We start from the raw sequence: 14259 nt of genomic DNA on the forward strand, positions 1-14259 counted from the left end.
TTAATTTTGACCTGTGTATAAGGGGATACTTGAAAGGTTGAAAAATGATGGGGAGTGAGTATTGGGCTTTCATGGACGACATTGGAAATAAGGGACGTGGCTTGTCTGGAGGGTTGGATGGCAGTGGAATGTACTTCCCTAAAAAGTTCATAGGCCTTTTATAAGCAGGAGAGTAAATGGATGTTTAATCCCAGGCTCATGCTTGTGTGATACATCTGGCTAGGCACAGAACACCTCTTTACATCCAAGAATGTCAGCCCTGACCTTCACTGGTTGTTCTCACGTGCATTTTTCTCATGATGAGGCAAATGATGGGGGAGTAAGGGAAGGGAACTGGAAAAAACATTAGAGGATGGTGCGTCTATTGCATTAACCTCATAGACAAGGAATGGCTTGTATGTGGCCTTTGGGGTTCTGTGTGAAGTGAAGAAACTGCATTTTTGTGATCCCCAAAGCAGCTGAATTTGCCTTATCACTATTTTTCATGGACTTTTATCCAGAGAGGTTTTAGCCTTAAAGGTCAGCCAGAGAAGCAGGGTAGTGTGCTGGGAAATTGTCCAGTTATGTGCGACTGGCTGAGGGAGTCCTGACCCAGAAATATCCCCTGGGCCGGGAGGGGTATTGTGTTGTTGGTTCAAGGTCTATGAAGCAGTGTCTGGGTTTTCCCTATTATAGCTGTGCCTTGGGAATCTATTACTGAGCTATTTCAAATTGTATCCAATGATAAAGAAGCCAACTTTGGCTTCCTGAATGGTAAAAATGAATGCTTATAGATATTCACACATGCTGGACAATACATACATGCGTATACATGTGTTATGCTTTTGTCCTTTTGATTATTATCAAAATAAAATATACAGCTTTGTGTGAAATTACTCTTGCAGTGTTTTCACTAGTTTTGCAGATCACACCTCTCTGCATCTGAGAGTTCCAGAAAGGAGCAACTAACATCAATAAACTTGTGGGTTTGAATTAATCCTAGGAGGAAAATGAGACCAGAAGAAGGAACGAGAGTGAGGTTGGAGTGAAAGTTTAGGATCTTTCTCTTCTTTTTTACACTTAATTTTATTTCATTTGTGACACCTGGAATAAACACTTTATTTTTAAAATCGTGACAAGAAAAAAGGACTTGAATAGTTAGTTGAAAGAGCATAATCAATCTGAGGAGATGGCTTAGTGGGTGAGAATGTCTGACACATACACATGAAGACATGGAGGCCTGAGATGCCTCAGTTCCATTCCCTAGCACTCATGGAAATAGCTGGGTATGGCCATGCTCATCTGTGACACCAATCTCGTGTGTTGGGGTGGGAGGTATTGGAGACTGGAGAGGCGCTGAGATTTGCTGACAAAAAAGGCAGCTCCAGGTTAAGTGAGAGAATATGTCTTAAACATGCTGGTGAGTGATAGAGTTGGGATACCTGATGTTCTCTTCTGACCTCTGTATGCACATTGGGCCATGTGTCTCCATGCCCTGTCCACATAGGCGTGCACCATACATTACTTCACAGGCCACACCACACATACTGCATGCACGTGCGGGGACACAAGTGTGCATGCAAGCATAATACACCATGAACTGAATAAGTTTTTTCAAAAAAGATTTTTTGTTTATTTTAATTTATTTATTTGAGAGTGACCGAGAGAGAGAGGGAGAGAGAAGGAGAAAGTGGCTGATAGAGAGAATGGGTGTGCCAGGACCTCCAGCTGCTGCAAATGAACTCCAGACATGTGCGCCCCCTTGTGCATCTGGCTAACGTGGGTCCTGGGGAATCAAGCCTCGAACTGGAATCCTTAGGCTTCACAGGCAAGTGCTTAACTGCTAAGCCATCCCTCCAACTTAATTTTTTTTTGAAAGAGAAGTACTTAGACGCCTTACTAAGAGCTGAATTGTTGAGGGAATAAGCTTGTCTTTGAGAACTAAAATGGATATATCACAAGTGTCCAAGTTGTGCTTTGACCTCTGACTTAACAAACACACCCAAAGTCCAACCATATAGTTATTACAGTGTAGAATGTGCAGATGACTAAGAAAGATTATGGTCCCGACTAGGTGTGCCAGCAGTTGAAGGTTTTCTGGTCATGGCTTTGTGTAACAGCGGCTGTGCTATCATAGCCCTTGGAAACGTGACCACTTACAAACTTCTTGAAGCATGTCACACAGTATTTGGTGTACTTGGCCACTGGTTACATTGTTTTCCCCTATGTTGTCATGCTGGGTTTGGGATAGACTGGTTGTTAAACAACCTGACTCTCCTTTCCCTCTTTTCCAAAATAGGCCACCTTAATAGTTGTTCAGTCCACCTCAGGGATTGCTGCAGAAATTAGGTGTCCTAATGATAATGGTGGATATATGGCTGAAACAACACAAAGAAAGCATTGTATGCTCTACAAGGACTCCCAGGAGTGGCAAACACAGCTCCAATGAAAATGAAAGAATGCTGTGGTCAGTGAGGACTTCTGCATGGAGCAGTTGTGATTTTCCAGTCAGTGATTGCCCTTAGGCTATAATAGGGTTAGAAAGGGAGGGGAGGCAGTTTTGTGTCTGGTCCTTCCTAAGCCGAGTGAGGACTGGCTATGCTTTCCCCAAGATTAGTGAGGGCAGGTATGGGGCTGAAGCAGCTGACCAGACAATGTGCCAACTAAAGCATGCTGTCTCCTGGTTGGAGAGCATTAGTGTTTACAAGGCGTATCCAATATAAAGATGGCCAGCTGTTTAGTTTAGACAATCGAAATGCCATCTTTTAAATTCAACCCCCATGCACGTATGGAAATAAAATGGAAACATTAATAGGCTCATGGAGAACAAAGATGAGACTCTTTCAGGTACAAGTGTCCAGACCTCAACTGATTATGCTGTCACTTAAATGAACAAATAAGCAGCTGAAGACACAGGGACTTTGTTAGTTGAAACAGCTCCACATGACTTGGTGTGCAGTTCTGAGTACAGTAAGTGAAGTTTTTTATGGTCAAACCATGTCCTATCAGTATATTTTCATAGCAAAACCTATCTGGACCCGACCCGACATCATTAATTATGGCATTATTTCATTTTGTTGCAGAAATATTAGTGACTGTACCTATGGGAATGTTGCTTATGGTCCAGGTAGAGGTCTATCTCATGCACACAAGCAGGTGCACCTCATAAATTCTTAGGCACGAGTACTTTCTGGGCTTGTACAGATGAAAAACCTGAGGCTAGTCATGGGCACTGTGCCTCTATGTCCCTTTGTCAGCCTCAATCACAAGCAGGTGTTTTCTAGAAAGCAGAAAAGGTCACGTGAGTCTTAGTACGTCTCTTGCACAGTAATGAACTTAATTCCTAAGAAGGACTGCAGTGGGTCCCGTTCGCTGAAGGAGGTCATGTCCCCACATTTGGGTCAGTGTCTTTGACCAGGGTGGGAGCAGTACTTGGGTGCGTCAGCTTGGGCCCCGTATCTCCCTTGAAGTGAGGGAGATGTTGACCTTTGCTGAGCAGTCCAACATTTGGGAAGGGACAGTTCCCTGAAGGAAAATGAAATGCCGTTGTTACTACAGTAAGAGAAAACAGATGTGGGACAAGGAATGACAGCACTACCGATGAGCTTACATAAGGTCACAGTGCCTAGGCTCGTTCCAGTGGTCCCAGTGCGGATAGGAAATTACGCTGAAGGGCTATGAGGAGGAGAAAACATGACCTGATCATGAAACCTCCTCAGTTCTCAGGGGGCTAGGCACTTTCCCCCATAGCTATGGTTCAGTAAGATGTTCAGGCATGCCAGGGGCGTATGCATCATGAACTGGAGTAGGCAGAGAGGGGTAACGGTTATTGGTAATGAAACAAGATGATGTGACAATGGAATGATTTGGCATGTCATATGGGCATAGATTCAGGGCTTGCTGGTTTAGTGGAAGTGTGGGATAAGGGGAAAAATGTGAATATAGCTGCAAAGCCTTAGCCTTGGGACATGAAGAATGGGGAACTCACTGGTAGAATTAGAACAGTTTACAGGAGCATTTTTATGAACAAAACACACGCTAAGTCTTAGTTTCTCAAAATTTATTTTAAAATTTATCGTATATGTTAAGGTATACAACATGTTTTGATATATGTGTGTATATCCACATAGGAAAGTGATTACTGCAGATGAGCAAATTAACCTATTTGTCATTTCCCATAGTTATCTCTTTTTAATTATTATTATTTTTTTAAAATTAGAGTACCTACAATGTTGTCTCTTAACAATTTTTCAAAAGATAATGTGGCATTATCACCTCTAATATTCCTGTTGTGTGTTAGATTTCTAGATGTTTGCAACACGTAAAACTGTTCTCTGATGTACTCGCCCTATTTCTTTCCCTCCATGGACTTGGTAGTCACTGTTTCACTCCTTCTGTATAGCTGATGTTTCTCCTATTCAGATTCTACATGCAAGCGATTTCCTCTGCATCAGATAAGACATTCAGGTAGAAAAGTGCAGCAGGTGGGCGAGAGAAACTTCAGGAAGATGCTCACCCGGAAGCTGTGCAAGTGCATCGGATCGCTGAGGGGAGGATCACGGACAGAGAAGTGGGGCTGAGCATGGAAGGAGGGGGAATCATGCTTGCACTTAAGTAGCGAAGGTGAAAGGGAGAAGGTGAAGGGGAAAGTGAGGCATGGAGACCCAGACTCGAAGAGCTCCAGGGAGAAAGGATGCGCCCATCAGAGGTGGCTGCAACAGTGACATGTGCTGTGAGGAGAATCCACCAGGATGAGGATTGGGACTAAGGAGGGCTCCAGCATTTGTAGCACCAATGCTCCATTAAAGGGAAGAGTGGAATTGGATTGTGAGGCCTTAAAGAATGAGTACATTAGTAGTTTAGAGAAGCTTCCATACATCCAAGCTGGGAGAAAAATTGCAGCAAACAAAACACCAGCACCAGCACCCACAAAACTGCCAGAGCTCAAAACACAGAACTGTCAGAGCTCTCTCCACACCTTTAGGCTGGAATTCAGATCTGATCACAGTGACACCTTAGAGATGGACTTGATCAGCCCCCCAGCAACACCTTCTCCTTCCAGATGGCTATATCCAAGATATAAGCTTAATAAAACACCTGAATGAACATTGGACATACATTCACATTTAAACACCACATCCACCTACCTATGATCGCCCTTCATCTCTTTTCAGTACACTATATTTAAAACATAGATCAAAGAACACTGAGCCCTAATGCTGTTACTTCCAAGTTGGGGTATCCTAGGAAAACATCTCATGCTCTCTGTGCCTCAGGTTTTTTTTGTTTTTTTTTTTTTTTATGTGTGAAAGGAGATGATAATATTTCCTTTATAGGATTTTGGTGAGGATTAGTTAATAGCACCTGACACATGTAACATCCTTAGTTAATATCAGGTGTATCTTTTCTTAAATTGTTTTACTTTGCATTAACAGTTCACTCCCATAATTACTTTTGTGTTTGCTTTTGCTCTTTGGCATGACCAAGATTGGAAAAGGGGTAATGTCTACCCCTGAGTGTTTTTCTGGTGTCCATATATTCACACATTGATCACTTAACTAGCTAGTGAGCTCCTTGAGTTCAGGGCAGCACCTTCTTTGTGTTTGTGTCCCCAGCACCAAGAGTAGTGCAAAACAGTAGGTGCATGAGATCAGAGACACAAAGAGCTTAGATACAGAGGGAGACTAAAAAAAAAAGAGAGAGAGAGAGAGACAATGATGCCTCTGAGCCCACAGAGGACTGAAAGGAGGATGAAGACTCTGAGGAGCTCATGCTGAGGAGCAAAGGGGGGTTACATTTGTAGAACTACCAGAAGAGGTGCTGGCCACCTGCAGAGAAGCAGGGGACGGATGGGAGTGATGTCTTGGCGCTCCAGTGTTTTTGAACATTTTTAGGAAATTCTGATACAATCAGATATATTACTATAAATATGGAAGATTATTTGCTTCGTGTACTTACTGCTCAGTGAGTATTGACTCCAACCTTGATTAGGAAGAGACCCGTGTGGGATTTAGAATTTATCAGGGTAAAAGAAAAGGCAAAAGAGAGTTTGTGAGAAACTAGGGGGCAGTAGTTCTTGAACACGAGGATAAACATTTTGACATAATTGCTCAATGTCCAGATAGTGAGGAAAGTGGATGGGTTAGTGGTGGAGGCAAAATGGGACTGTGGACCAAAGGAATAGGGTAGGTATAGGGTCTGTTAATGACAAATAATGAAGGGACAATTTGATAAGAATCACAGATGTGGGGGAATAGCGCTATCCCAGGGTGGTGGTTGTGTGTGCGTGCGTGCGTGCGTATGTGTGTAGTTCTGGCTGGCCTGAAATCACTTGCAGTGATCCTCCTCCCTCTTCCTCCTCAGTGCTGGGATTACAGGTGTGCACCACCACATCTGGCCCCAGAGGGGTTTGTAAGCTATGACCTAGAGCTGTTCTGATTGATGATGTAAGATCCATGCTGTGGCCACCTAGGTAGGTGACAGATAGAGAACAGATGAGTCCTAAAGGTTGGAGGGTATCAGGAACCTGAGGATGAGATATCAGACTGGTTGTCAGTGTAAGATGAGGATTGAAGTAATTTTGCTGGTATACCCACTGGGCCTATGAACATGAAGTTTGCCTCCCATTTCAGTTCTCCTTGGAAAAATGTGGGCATTATTTCTGCTTCACACTGCTGTGTGCTGTTATTTACTTTGCAGGTCCTGTGCCAACTTAAGGGATACAGACAGACACACAGGCGATTGCTTTCCACTCCCCAATGCATTTTTCTTTATTTGACTTAAACACTGAAGATTGCACTGAGCACTGGTAGAAGAAACATTGTGTACACAGAGAATGTGAACCAGAAATGACACCGAGGCGTTTTTACTTTTTATTTATTTTTTGGTTCTGTGACTTTTCCTGGAGAGATGGAACAAATGTCTGTTCACCTCAGATTGGGCACTGACAAAAGACCCAAAAACCAACTCCATCCAGTTCTGGCTTGTTGAGCCAGAGTTTTATTAGGGTTACTTACAAAGCATGAGTGACTCAAAAGCAGTTGCATCACCCCAAAGCCCATCCCAGAATGGGTGACCACTCACAAAAGCTGAATCCATAGAGCTGCTTGTACAATTTGTAGACGTCTCCATTAAAGCATCTTCTCACCCCTTTCAATTGCCTCTGGTTTAAATTTTTTTTATAATTTTTTGTGCATATGTGTGTGTGTGTGTGTGTGTGTGTGTGTGTGTAAGCAGCCAGTCGTTAACATTGGCATTGGCTGTCTTTAGTTGCTCTCCACTTTAATTTTTAAAAATATTTATTTCAGCTGGGCGTGGTGGCGAATGCCTTTAATCCCAGCACTCGGGAGGCAGAGGTAGGAGGATTGCCATGAGTTTGAGGCCACCCTGAGACTCCATAGTGAATTCCAGGACAGCCTGGGCTAGAGTGAGACCCTACCTCAAAAAAACAAAAAAAATTATTTCTTTTTTAGAGAGAGAGAAAGGCAGATAGAGAGAATGGGTATGCCAGAGCCTCCAGACACTGCAAATGAACTCCAGACACATGTGCCACCTTGTGCATCTGGCTTACATGGGTACTGGGGAATTGAACCTGAGTCCTTAAGGTTCCCAGGCAATTTGCCTTTTACTAGGACATCCCTCCAGCCCTATTTTTGTTTAAAAAAATTTTTTGGAGAGTCTCTCACTGATTGGGCTCCCTAGTACTGGAATTGTAGGCGTGTGAGCCATGCCTAGGTTCCATGCATTTTTGAGGGATCTGAACTCAGGTCTTCATGCTTCCAAAACAAGCACTTTGCCAGCTGAGATATTTCCATCCCACCCTGTGCTTTATTGAGACATGCAGTGAAGACTGGCTTGAAGATGACCTTGAATTTCCAGCATTCCTTCTCCTACCTCTTGAGTGCTGGCGTGACAGGCATGGGCAGCCATACTTGGTTTTATGCAGTACTAGGAATGGAACCCAGGGCTGTGCATATCAGGCAACTGGTTGCCAGCCTGATTACTCCTTTTATAATCTTGGTGAGTGGACTGTGAATCCTGTAACTTTTCAGAGTGTTATGATTACCTTTTCTTTTCTGGGGAAAAACATCCAACCAGAAGTAGCTTATGGGAGGAAAGGGTTTGTTTTGGCTTACAGTTTCCAAGGGGAGTGTGATCATGGTGGAAGAAGCATGGCTGAGCGACCATCAGGGTCATCCCATGTTGTCACAGACAAGGAAAGAAGTTGTCTTAGTGAGCCAGCTCTGAACAGCCAGTGGGCTGGACTAATAAAACTCAAGGTACATCCTCAGTAACACACTTCCTTCAGTAAGGCTGTACCTCCCAAAGGTGCCACAACCTTCTCAGATTGCTACCCGCTGGAAACCAAGCATTCAAAACATCTCAGGCTATGGGGGACATTTTATGTTGAGACCACCACAGTGAACTTCCTGAGCCTGGCAGGTTTCATGAGTTTCCAGAGTTCTATGAGAATTGCTTCTCCCTCTAGGAGGAAGGTTTTCAGTTCTTAGGAAACATCTGTACCATATTTGTTTTTATGTAGCCAAGCCTGACCTTGAACTTACAGTGATCTTTCCAAGTGCTGAGATTATAGGTTTGTGCCACCACATCTGGCTTTAAGAATGATTTTTAATGGGTCTGGAGAGAGGGGTTAGCAGTTAAGGCGCTTGCCTGTGATGCGTAAGGACCCAGGTTCAATTCCACAGTATCCATGTAAGCCAGATGAACATGGGGATATGTGTGTCTGGAGTGCATTTGCAGAGGCTGAAGGCCCTGGCATGCTCATTCTCTCTCTCTCTCTCTCCCTCCCTCCCTCCCTCTCCTTCTCCCTCTCCCTGTGTCTCCTCGTCTCTCTGTAATAAGTTAAAATAAAAATAAAATTAAAAAAACTGAATGATTTTTAAATTATATGTACTATGTCACATTTTAGGGTTACTTCCATCTTAGTTGTCATATAACTTACTTTCTATCTCTGAATTATGATAGATGATTATAATTCATTCACATGTCTTATAGTCTTCCCTTTATATACATATTTTAAATAGCACAGGGGAACTGAGTTTTGAACATAGTTTTTAAATCTTTTCATAAACTACTGCTTATAGGATGTAGATTTTAAAATTATTTATAGATTGTTCTTTTCATTAGAATTTTTTCCATGTAAAATGGGCACTGACATCATAAAGGTTACCAGGAATGCATATGTCACAGAATGGTATGAACATTCAGTCATCCTGCTTATGAACCAGTAAAGAATTTATAATTAATAGCATTTTGAGATTGCTCCATATAATAGGTTAATCTTGTTTTCATTTGTATATTAATCTGTATGTTAATTTAGAGTCAGCACCACAAAGGAAGCATTAAGTTACTATGATGATGTTCTGTACATTATCTGAGAGGTTAATTTTCTCTTGGGAAAATTACATTTTGAATACCATGCCAGCATTAAAACAGATTTATTAAAAGCACATCTTTCCTTGATGGTTTTCCACTCTTCCAGCATGACTGTGTGTGTGTGTGTGTGTGTGTGTGTGTGTGTGTGTGTGTGTATGTGTGTGTATGTACATAGAAGGCTGATTTTTTTTTTTTTTATAACAAGCATCACCTACATGAAAGGTTTGGGTATTATTCTATACTGAGCTCTTACAGCTGTAAAAATACACACACCTCTCTCCATATGATGTTCCCAGGCTTGTGCCTTGTTTTCTGTATTTGAAATTCCTCAACCAAAATAAAGCTGAGTAGTGCTCATTCGTCTCAGTACAGGGAGGGAAGGGAGGGAAGATGATCCCAGGGCCTTTAACTCTGTGGGGCAAATACTTGTAAGTATAAGCTTACAGTAGGGCTTACTCATGCTGGGCCTATTCTAGTTGTTTTGACTGTGTATGTTGGGGGCAAAGGTGGTGTTAGCCACCAATTTCAGTGGTTTTCAAGAAAAAAACAAATTGTAGACTACTTATGATTTACTATAGGTTAGCTTCCAGCAAAGCCTCTTTTTTTTTTTTTTTTGTTTTTTTTAATTGTAGGACATCCTTCTGTTGTCTTAGTTCATCCTCATGAACTGCTTTAACCAGAGGAGCTTCTGGGGTCCAGTGAAGGAGACTCAAGGCCAGAAACAGGTGACTTGAGCCACCTTTCTACATCCTGCTCTTTCATTGACTTACCATGTTCTTATGAGCTGGTCATAGGTTTTCTTTGTGATAGAAATTATATTCATTTAAAAATAATTACTGAAGGACACTGGATTAAGGAGAAGCAGGAGTAAGATAGTTTTTACATGTAGATAGTAGTTAAGGACACAAGCCCAAAGAAGGAACAAGGAGATAGCATTCTGTCTTTCCTGGCTAAACTGGAACTCACATCTGCTTCTTCTCATCCAGGATGGCTGCCAGTGACCCGCCCCCAGCGGGAACTTTCTGCTTCTTCCTCAACTCCCTGGGTCAGTCTCCTGAGTCTACTAACCAGTCAGATCTTGGCCCTTTTTTGGTCATCCCCTTGAGTCTGTGAACCAGTTAGGTCTCTCCTTACACACCTGAGTCTAATGGCAAGATTCACTATAACTGGATGTCTGATGTATAAAGGAGGTCGACCAGATGGATCCCTTCTCTTTTTCTGTGTCCTTGTCTGAACTGCATGTAAGTCTGTCTCCAGTGTAGGAAGGGGGAGACTTCTGTGGCCTGAATGTTTTCCTGCTTGCCCTCTGCATGTGTCTTGCTTTGGGGTGCTTTCTCTCTTTGATTATGTATATGATTTTTCTTTGATGTCCGAGTGCTTCACTGTTTCTTAATCTCTGATCTTTTATGTGAAAGAGACCTTCTGGTTCTTATGCTTGGCCTTCTATATGTGGGTGTGGGTCGCTTTTGCAGAGCCCATATTACTTACCCCAGGAGATTTCTCTGTGATAGAGGGTCTGTCCTTCTCCCCTCTCCTTTCCAGCCAGGAAAGGAAGAGAATTTTTCTCTGGCTTGAGTTTTTCAGCTAGCTTCCTACTTGGATCTTAATTCCCCCTACAATAAACTTCATCATTCATAATTTCTCCCTAAGTAAACCTAATAATTCATAAATTATCCTGCTCGGAATCCATTTTTATCACTGTTTTGCTAAAATAGGGTAAGGATCCAAAAGTTGGGGTTCACAGTACCTCTGAACCCCAAAAGCCTACATCATAACAATAGCAAAAGTGGGCAGGATGGGGAAAATATTTGCAAATCATACCTGATTGAGTGCTTGTATAAAAGCATATAAATAACACTTATAGTCAATAATCAAAAGTTAAATTGTTGAATTAATAATGGGTGCAATAGAACTCAGCATTTCGCAAAAGAAGATACACACATGATCAGTCTGTACATGAAAAGATACTCAAGACCATTACTTATCAGGGATTTGTAAATCCAAATCTCAGTGAGATACTGTTTCCACTCACTAGAGTGCTGCAGTAATCAATTATTGATGAGAATGAAGGGAAACTTGAATTTCCTTTTTAAAAATACAATTCCCAAGTTTCTGTTTGTTATTTATTTATTTATTTGTTAGTTTGCAAGAAGAGAGAGAATGAGAATGAGACTATGAATATGAATGAGAATGAGAATGAGAATAGACTTGCCAGGGCCTCTAGCCACTGCAGAGCAACTCTAGATGCATGCCCCACTTTGTGTATCTGGCTTTATGTAGGTACTGGGTAACTAAACCCAGGTTGTTTTGCATCATGAGACTCTGCAGGCAAGTACCTTAACCTCTACATCATCTTTCTAGCCTGAGAAACTAGAACTTTCACATGCTGCTAATGGGAATGTACAGTGGTGTAACTGCATTGGAAAATAGCCTAGTAGTTGCTTGAAAGATTAAATATAAGGTTTCTATGATCCAGCAGTTCCATTTCTGTGTGCAAAGCCCTGACAGTCTTTGTGTGACACAGTATTCAGTTTGAAAGCATCCATTTGTGAGTGCCACTTCCCAGCTTGTCCTAGGGATGGGGTTGTTTCTTTATGGATCCCAGTGAACCCTAATTAGCCTACTGGCTATGACAAGTGCCCTGACAATGGCACAGGAGTCTTCTGCCTGATAGAGCACTGGGCTTGCTGGTGAAAGGATGAGTCAGCAGTAAGGAAGCATGCACATTCAGGTCACAGGCAGATGTGACTATTTGTGTATGAACAGTGGGGTTGGTGACAACAAGTAGGTTCTGATCACTTAAAGGATCACAGGCTCTGTGTAAAATAAGCAGTTGAGTCTTTTGATGGCCAGACACTTATGGCAGGGCTAACCTGGATTGGCCATTTTGAAGGGCCAAAACTCTGAAGAAGAAAGATTGCAGATTCCAGTACAAACAGATATAAATCAAGCCTTGGGCTTAGTACTTAAGGAGTGGCTTCGAAAATATCCTGGGAGATAGGAAACAAACTCAGGACAAATAGAACAAACATTCACTGGGAGTTAACTCCCTTTAGTTGTACAAAGGATCATTCTTTTAGTGGGAGGGGGCATGGCCAGAAGCCAGTCTCTTAACTGAGATGGGTCTCCCCATCTGACCTATTTGGTTTTATCAGATCCAAGCCTCAAATGACTGAGCCTTCATTCAGGGAAGGGCAGATAGAAGGAAAGATGAGTTACATTTTACGGGTCAGATGAAAGAAAGCTGGGAAAGCTGAATTTTCTTAGGGGATGTATGGGTTGAGAGAAGAGCTCTTTCCCCCTCACTTGTGATGGTCCAAGGCCTTTTTCCATTTTCATTTCGACCTCTACCTGAGTCTTACCCTATTCCACTTTTTCCTTCTCTTTTCTGGTCAAGAACATTTGGCTTCCTTCTCTTCCTCTCTTCTTCTTTAGTGTCTTGAACTTCACTCTCCCTCTTTGTATGGTCCTTTGCCCATGGATGAAAATGTCCTCGCTTGCTGCCTCCACACATGCCATTCTCTGTCTGAACATCCTCATGCTTAGACTTTGCCCATTTGTAGATGTCATTTCCTTAAATGAACTTGTCTGTGTCTAAAACTTGACAGTATTTAGGCTGTCATTGAAACTTGTATGTTTCTTTTTATTGGCAATGGGCATTTTTTATCATGATTGCAATTTATCTTATTTTCTTTCTATTCATCCATGTCATCTTTGCTTAATCTTCCCTGTTATCAACTCCGTGTGTGTGTGTGTGTGTGTGTGTGTGTGTGTGTGTGTGTGTGTGTGTTTGTTAGTTACTAGGGATTGAACTCAGGGTCTCACACATCCAAGTCAAATATATTACCAGTGACTTATATACCTAGCCCTTTTGATATTTTTTTTAAATTTCATTTTTCGACAGGATCTCTCTCACTAAGTTGCCCAGGCAGGGCTTGAATTATCCTCCTGCTTCAGTCTCCCAAACAGGTGGGATTATCACCTTGCATCACTAGTCTTGGTCAGTACTTCCTTTAAAGACAGGGTTTATGTTTTGTTCATATTCATCTCCATCTGGCATCTAGGAGGGTGCTCTTCAGTTCAAATGGTCTCAGGACCATATTCTTAAATACATAAATGGCTCTAAGTCAGAGTGATGGGAGTATATAGAGACCACTGAAGTCATTGCTGTCCATGTAATGCAATTGAATTTTCTTATATGTGGAGTTGAGTGTGGCCAAGTGACTTCACTTGGCTAATGAAATGTGAGTCAAAGTGACACATGCCCCTTCATTAACAGTCTGGTTAATTGGCAGAGCTTCAGGTGGTGGATGCTTCTTTAGTCTGAGTCCTTGAGGAGATCTCAGCAGCAGCTAGCTGGTGCACAGTGGTCTAATAGAAATTAACCTTTGTGGTTTCACATAACTGTTTCATGGGGTCATTTGTTACTGCAGTGGAACTTGGCCCATCCTGGTGAATACAACAGTCCAATCTCAGTGAATTTTCTCCTTTTACTTGTATGCAGTACAGACTAACAAGTGTGATGAAGGTGGAAAAATGATGGGGGTAAGAACCCTGTGTTTTTGAAGGAAGACCGGAATGACTTCTCGTTTACATTTTGTTCCGTATTCAGTTGGTAAATTTTGTGTCAAGACCATAAAATAAGGAGGCAGGTACTAGGTTTTGGCAGATGTGTTGACATGTGATTCTACTGTTTAGAGGAGATTCTCATTCCTGGAAGAAACCCTGAGATCCCAGAGCTCAGGGGCACTCGATCTGTACTTTTGTTATATACTGGCCTCACTGTTTCTTGGATGAGGTTTGTTCTGTGAGTTACCTGAACTGGTCATGACTGGTAAGCAGTTGTTTTATCATAGGAAGGCAAACATTTAGTTTGTGGCAGAT

General features: G+C 42.1%; 1 protein-coding gene and 1 pseudogene across 3 annotated transcripts in view; one reads left to right on the forward strand and one right to left on the reverse strand.

The window, feature by feature from the left end:
* Positions 1-14259, forward strand: part of Pcsk5 (proprotein convertase subtilisin/kexin type 5) — a 496681-nt gene that overhangs the window by 4264 nt on the left and 478158 nt on the right. The gene's annotated exons all lie outside the window — the stretch shown is intronic.
* Positions 9138-9235, reverse strand: LOC123457959 (annotated as a pseudogene).

Source organism: Jaculus jaculus, chromosome 1 (genome assembly GCF_020740685.1).
Source record: "Jaculus jaculus isolate mJacJac1 chromosome 1, mJacJac1.mat.Y.cur, whole genome shotgun sequence".
Lineage (NCBI taxonomy): Eukaryota > Metazoa > Chordata > Mammalia > Rodentia > Dipodidae > Jaculus > Jaculus jaculus.